This window comes from Cydia pomonella, chromosome 12, assembly GCF_033807575.1.
Source record: "Cydia pomonella isolate Wapato2018A chromosome 12, ilCydPomo1, whole genome shotgun sequence".
NCBI classification, from domain to species: Eukaryota; Metazoa; Arthropoda; class Insecta; order Lepidoptera; family Tortricidae; genus Cydia; species Cydia pomonella.
The window spans coordinates 114,258-122,216 of NC_084714.1; the positions used below are offsets into that span (position 1 = coordinate 114,258).

The 7,959-nt window shown below is 48.3% G+C and overlaps 1 long non-coding RNA gene across 1 annotated transcript in view; it reads right to left on the reverse strand.

The window, feature by feature from the left end:
* LOC133523182 (uncharacterized) overlaps window positions 1–4,448 on the reverse strand; it is a 75,578-nt gene extending 71,130 nt beyond the window's left edge. The window contains exon 1 of the long non-coding RNA XR_009800199.1: window positions 4,287–4,448. This is a non-coding gene — a long non-coding RNA (uncharacterized LOC133523182). The remainder of the gene's footprint in view (window positions 1–4,286) is intronic.
* Window positions 4,449–7,959: the final 3,511 nt, after the last annotated feature.

The following is a 7,959-nucleotide window of genomic DNA, read 5'->3' on the forward strand; positions in this document are numbered from 1 at the left end:
CAACCCTATAACCTAACCTAACCTAACCTAACCTAACCTAACCTAACCTAACCTAACCTAACCTAACCTAACCTAACCTAACCTAACCTAACCTAACCTAACCTAACCTAACCTAACCTAACCTAACCTAACCTAACCTAACCTAACCTAACCTAACCTAACCTAACCTAACCTAACCTAACCTAACCTAACCTAACCTAACCTAACCTAACCTAACCTAACCTAACCTAACCTAACCTAACCTAACCTAACCTAACCTAACCTAACCTAACCTAACCTAACCTAACCTAACCTAACCTAACCTAACCTAACCTAACCTAACCTAACCTAACCTAACCTAACCTAACCTAACCTAACCTAACCTAACCTAACCTAACCTAACCTAACCTAACCTAACCTAACCTAACCTAACCTAACCTAACCTAACCTAACCTAACCTAACCTAACCTAACCTAACCTAACCTAACCTAACCTAACCTAACCTAACCTAACCTAACCTAACCTAACCTAACCTAACCTAACCTAACCTAACCTAACCTAACCTAACCTAACCTAACCTAACCTAACCTAACCTAACCTAACCTAACCTAACCTAACCTAACCTAACCTAACCTAACCTAACCTAACCTAACCTAACCTAACCTAACCTAACCTAACCTAACCTAACCTAACCTAACCTAACCTAACCTAACCTAACCTAACCTAACCTAACCTAACCTAACCTAACCTAACCTAACCTAACCTAACCTAACCTAACCTAACCTAACCTAACCTAACCTAACCTAACCTAACCTAACCTAACCTAACCTAACCTAACCTAACCTAACCTAACCTAACCTAACCTAACCTAACCTAACCTAACCTAACCTAACCTAACCTAACCTAACCTAACCTAACCTAACCTAACCTAACCTAACCTAACCTAACCTAACCTAACCTAACCTAACCTAACCTAACCTAACCTAACCTAACCTAACCTAACCTAACCTAACCTAACCTAACCTAACCTAACCTAACCTAACCTAACCTAACCTAACCTAACCTAACCTAACCTAACCTAACCTAACCTAACCTAACCTAACCTAACCTAACCTAACCTAACCTAACCTAACCTAACCTAACCTAACCTAACCTAACCTAACCTAACCTAACCTAACCTAACCTAACCTAACCTAACCTAACCTAACCTAACCTAACCTAACCTAACCTAACCTAACCTAACCTAACCTAACCTAACCTAACCTAACCTAACCTAACCTAACCTAACCTAACCTAACCTAACCTAACCTAACCTAACCTAACCTAACCTAACCTAACCTAACCTAACCTAACCTAACCTAACCTAACCTAACCTAACCTAACCTAACCTAACCTAACCTAACCTAACCTAACCTAACCTAACCTAACCTAACCTAACCTAACCTAACCTAACCTAACCTAACCTAACCTAACCTAACCTAACCTAACCTAACCTAACCTAACCTAACCTAACCTAACCTAACCTAACCTAACCTAACCTAACCTAACCTAACCTAACCTAACCTAACCTAACCTAACCTAACCTAACCTAACCTAACCTAACCTAACCTAACCTAACCTAACCTAACCTAACCTAACCTAACCTAACCTAACCTAACCTAACCTAACCTAACCTAACCTAACCTAACCTAACCTAACCTAACCTAACCTAACCTTTTTTTTTTTTTTTTTTTTTTTGGTATCGCAGGGGTGAATGCATTTACGCATCATCGCCCCCCGGGCGAGGGAAGCCCATTGGGGGGGCGGTATGTGGGACTCGCTCCTTCCGTAACCCCCTCTGCTATTCAGAGGGAGAGGAGGAGAATACCCACTAACCTCCCCTGCGGCGTTTCCGTCCATGCCGTTAAGGGGGGTGCTGGGGGCTCGCAAGCATGTCACCTCAGAACCTAACCTAACCTAACCTAACCTAACCTAACCTAACCTAACCTAACCTAACCTAACCTAACCTAACCTAACCTAACCTAACCTAACCTAACCTAACCAACCTAACCAAGCCTTCGCAAATACACTTAATATACCCGCATTTACCTGATTTTCGGAATATATGCTCTCCTAATTTTTCTCTATCATTTAAGACTATCCCGACCTTCGGGACCCTTCTGGTTCCGGAGATATCTCCATTTTCCCCTTTTTCACACTATCTTCAAAAATTCCCAAACTTTGAAAATTCATATCTTTTCTCCTAATTGTCCGATTTTCTTCTTTTTAGTGTCCATCGTTTCCTTTTAATTGTTCCTTTATAGTTCTTAACAGTTTTTGTCATTTCCAATATCTTCTTCTTATAAAATTTTCAAAAAACACTTTCTGGCTCTTTAAAATTTTTGACTTTAAAATTCATAACTTCATTTTGGCTTATTGTAAATTCCTGTTGTTTACTATTCCTTATAGTGCCTTTTAAGAGCTATCTTTTCTCATTATTAGTTTTTTCTTAGCGACGTGCTGTTGCTGAATTTCTGTAATTTTCAGTTTCTCAAAACTCGACATTATTTGTTTTTAACCTCACCGTAGCTACAATAATCACTAAAAATGAGCTCTGAAAGTCTAACCAACCTGGATCTTTCGGAAAACTTCGGAGATCTCTTCACCACCACACTGCCGGGCCCACCTGCCCAGCAAGCACGTCCTCCGTCGCCAGCGCGCGACAACATTCACCCGGTGTTGGAGCTGATCGACGAGTTAGCCGGCGATCTAGAGTTCGAGTGTAAACAGATCCTCGAAAACCTGGAGACTACCAAAACTCATCGCAGCATAACTGTCGAGAATAAGCGGCAAATTAAAATCTCTGCACAAAATGTCCCGGCAATATTCGCGAGTTACGCTAATCAGATGCGTGCGCAGATCCGGAACATTTTGCTGCAGACACCTACCCCCACAGACCAGTCGTCAAAAGGGGTCCAAACCGACCCTGATGACAGACCTCCTGAGCCAGTGCATCAGGACATTATAAATTCTGTACAAGTGCAACTTGACCAGATTCGCGAGGAACAAAAGATTCTTAGCGATCTGGTCAAGAATACAATCGGCAGGACAGAGTCGGGCTGCACTGTCGAACAAAGTCGCCCTACATATAGTGAAAAGCTAAAAACGCCAGCGCCTGCACTTAACAAACCTAAAACCCACCCTGCTCTCATAGCTACGGTGGAAAACTCCAAAACAACTACCGAGGCCATGGGCACCTTGCGTAGCAAACTTTCGTTCAAAAACCTCAGCTATGCTCCCATGAATGTCAAACCCATCACCAACAACAAGATCCGCATCGAATTTGAAGACGAGAAACAACGTGACGAAACAATCAACCGGCTGACCAACACAACAATTAAAGCTGAGCCGGCCAGGACCCTCTCACCGATGGTGATTCTGAAGGGGATATATAAGGATACCGTCAAGGAAGAACTTATACACATCATCTCCTCCCAGAACCCATCGGTGAAGGAAACCCTGTGCAACGAACATGCGCTCCAGTTGTGTTTCGTCACAAACAACAGGAATGGAAATTTGTACAACGCGGTCTTTAGGTGCCAGCCTGCGACGTGGAAAGCCATTATGGCACTGGGCAGGCTTAACATCGAGCACCAGCGTGTTCATGCTACCGAACATTCACCTTTTAAGCAGTGCCTCAGTTGTCTGCAGTTCGGCCACACACGTGTCCACTGTAAGGCAACCACAAAACCATGCTCACATTGCGCCGACCAATCACACACTTATAAGAATTGCCCAAACAAACAAAATAACCCAACATGTTACAACTGCCAGCAACACAACAAAAAATACAACACTAAGCATGAAATGAACCATACCGCAATAGACCACAAATGCCCACGTATTACAGCAGTCAAAGCAACCATAGACAATAGAATCCAGTATGATTAAACATTAAAATAAAACAACACAGTTAAAAAATGCGCCTTTGATACAACATCCTTGTAAATTCACTAAATCTTCTTTAAATTGTTTTAATAATAATAATAATAGTAAATTCCGAGTAATGATTATTCAACAAAACTATCTTTGTTAAATCAACAATCATCATCGGATATATTGTCGCCCGTATATCTGCGGGGACCTTATATCCATAGCTTGAACACAAAAAGAAAATCGAGTTTAAATGACGAGCATCACTATTACCAAGATAGTGATGCCAAATTCGATATCTAAAAACCACCAATAACAATCACAAATGTCACCGCGGACTCAGGGTCGCCCGTATTACTAGCGAGGGCCCTGCGTCTACAAACGACGCAGAAAACCTTAAAAAAAAAAAAAAAAAAACCTAACCTAACCTAACCTAACCTAACCTAACCTAACCTAACCTAACCTAACCTAACCTAACCTAACCTAACCTAACCTAACCTAACCTAACCTAACCTAACCTAACCTAACCTAACCTAACCTAACCTAACCTAACCTAACCTAACCTAACCTAACCTAACCTAACCTAACCTAACCTAACCTAACCTAACCTAACCTAACCTAACCTAACCTAACCTAACCTAACCTAACCTAACCTAACCTAACCTAACCTAACCTAACCTAACCTAACCTAACCTAACCTAACCTAACCTAACCTAACCTAACCTTTTTTTTTTTTTTTTTTTTTTTTTTTTTTTTTTTTTTTTTTTTTTTTTTTTTTTTTTTTTTTTTTTTTTTTTTTTTTTTTTTTTTTTTTTTTTTTTTTGTTGACGGAGTGAGGAATGCCTTTACGCATTTCTCCCCGACCGTGGGAAGGCCATATGGGGAGGGTATGTGGGACTCGCTCTCTCGGCCCTCTCTCCTAGCGAGGGAGGGGCGAGAGAGAATACCCACTAAACCTCACTCCGGCGTCACACCCTCTCAAACGTTTAGTGGGGGCATGATGGGCTCGCGCATTCATTCTACCACCATGCCCCCCGTCTCTTCCCGGCATTAGGCCGGGGAACCCGCACCAATGGAGGGGAGAATCAGGGACGCTTCTGATTCCCCCCCCAGACGTGTAGGGCCGTGCTATGTGGGCCCCAACCCACTGGCCCTACCGAGGGAGGGCACGATTCGCGGCAGCGTACTGCGCGCGTGCCCTCCCTCTTCGTCTGTGCCGGAGCGGGGGCGCGTCGGCCGCGTCTTCGCGCTCCCGCTCCGCTGCCTCCTTCTGCGAGATGACCTCCTCGCAGAAGGAGACTACTGCCTTCCATTTTCTCTCGCTGCCCAGCATGGCTGCAACGACACTGTGCAGCGAGAGATCCGTCGTCCTTATGGCTCTCATTAGAGTGCGGCGCTCCTCCTCCCAACGACTGCACATTTCTAAGGTGTGTTGGGCCGAGTCATCAGGATCGCCGCACTCGTGACACTGGGGCCCTAGTTCCCTCTGGATTAGGTGCAGGTAGTGACCGAAACAGCCGTGTCCGGTCACCACCTGCGTTGCCCTGTATGACAGGGCCCCGTGTTTTCCTCTTCAACCATTCCTCTATATGAGGGAGGACTGCCCCTATGGTGCGTGTTCCATAGGGGGAGTCCTCCAGGCTGGCCTCCCATAGCTCCCGGAGTCTGACCCTAGCCTCCCGGTCTGCCCGCTCTGCCGCTTCTGGGTCTAGGTGCTCTCCTCGAGCCCTTGCCTCCACCCTCAACACATATCTCTCCGCCAGGATCTTGGCGTCGAGCTCCCACGGTGGGGTGCAGGCAAGAAGACATGCCGCCGCATGGGATACTGTAGAATAGGCCCTAATTATTCGTAGGGCCACCACCCTTTGCGGCCGCCGGAGCAGGGATTTATTGTCGCTCGACAGCCGGTCCGCCCAGATCGGGGCCCCATATAGGGCCATACTCCTTATAACCCCCGCGAAAAGGCGGCGGCATGGGGCTCTCGGTCCACCCACGTTAGGCAGGAGCCTGCCCAGAGCGGAAGCCGCGCCTACAATTCGGGGAGCAAGTCGGACAAAATGCTCCCTGAAATCCCACTTCCTGTCCAGGACCAGGCCAAGATATTTAATGTTGGCCTTGACCTGGACAGGTTCTCTCTCCACCTGGATGGTCAGGTCGTCGGGTACAACCCATCCTTTACCCCCGAAGACTATTCCCTCTGTTTTGGGGAGGGCCACCCTTAGCCCAAGCAGGCGTATGCGGCCGATTGTCATTTCGGTGGCAACCGCCGCCCTCCTCAGGGTCTCTCCCAGTTCTCTTCCCCGCACAGCCACCATCGTGTCGTCCGCGTAACATATGGTGGACATGCGGGGAAGTTGTGCCCCCCTTATTACCCAATCATAGCCGATGTTCCACAGGAGAGGTCCTAGAACCGACCCCTGTGGAACACCGCAGGCCATTTCGCGTTCGTTACGGCCCCCTCTCATTTCGTAGAGCACTACTCTCTGGGATAGGTAGTGCTCCACGATTTTCCTCAAATAGGGAGGCACTTCGTGATACCGAAGTGCCTCCTTGATCACAGTATACGGGAGGGTGCCGAAGGCGTTGGCGATATCGAGTGATACCGCCACGACACCCTCACCTCTACCCGCCGCATCCTCACAAAAATTCCTCAGAGAGGAAAGTGCGTCCATCGTGGACAGCCCCGCCCGAAACCCAAACTGCCTGTCACTAACATCCGGTCCGGTATTTTTGAGATGTCGGAGAATGCGGCCAGCAATGATGCGCTCCAACATCTTTCCGACCTCGTCCAGGAGTACTATAGGCCGATATCCAGCGGGACTGTCCAGCGGGCGGCCCTCCTTCCGGAGGAGGCATAGCCTACCCTCTTTCCAGCATCTCGGAAACCGGCCCTCTTTCAGGCAATCATCAAATAGTTCCCTAATCCGGTTTCCGAGATGCTTTAGGACGATAGGGAGGACTTTCCCATGTACCCCGTCAGGCCCTGGAGCCTTTTTACATCCCCTTAGGCGGATGTCGGTCCTCATCATTTCATCGTCAGAGACTCCGGGGATCTCCGTCGGTTCGTCCGGTTCCGCCTGGGGGACCGACATTACTGGCGGCACAAAGTTCGGCGCCGGCGGGAAGAGGCCCTCCACGACTCGCGTGAGGAGTTCCGGCTCCAGAGAGTCCATGGGGGGGGCGTGCTTCATCTTGTTACGTACTAGCTTGTACGGTCGCCCCCATGGATCCCGGTCTAGTGTGGCCAGGAACTCCTCCCGCGCTTCATCCTTTCTTTTGGCTATTGCCCGGTTAAGGGCATCTTTTGCCGTTTTGAGGGCCTGATATGCTGCCTCTTCTTCCTCTTCAGTGTGTCTCCTCCGTCGACACCGGTTAAATGCGCGGCGGCACGCGTTACTGGTGATACGGAGGGCCGCAATTTCCTCCGACCACCAGTACACACTCCTCTTTGCCGTTGGTCGTCTGGCGCGTGGCATTGCTGCGTCGCATATCGACTGGAGACCCTCGCGTAGGCGTAAGGCCCGCTCGTCCACTTCTAGCGCGATTGGAGGAGGGTTGTTCCACGCCTCTACCATTGCAGCTTCGTCCGCCATCTCGCGGTCCAACTTGGAGATGGTCCATTTAGGGAACACCATTCTTCTGCGGCCGGGCATCGGTGGGGCCACTGGTGTGTTGTGAACCCTCATTTGGATGTAGAGGTGGTCGGAGAGGGTCTCTACATCCTCCAGGACCCGCCAGTTGGTGATACGCTCGGCGATGGCAGGGGTTGCAAACGAGATGTCGACAATAGACCCCCCCTGCCGTCGCACGCATGTATTTACGGTGCCCTGGTTGAGGACCACCAATTCCGTCGCCACCGCCCAGTCCCTTAGGGCAGCTCCCTTTGGGTTTGTACGGGGCGAGCCCCAAGCCTCACTTTTGGCGTTGAAATCGCCCAATACGAGCACCTGGCTGGGGCTCGCTCTCCTCACAATATTCCCAATCTCCTGAAGGTACTGCTCGAGGTCACGAAGCGGTTCATTGGGAGAAAAGTAGCACGCCACGACTACGGTTTCCCCCCATTTTGCC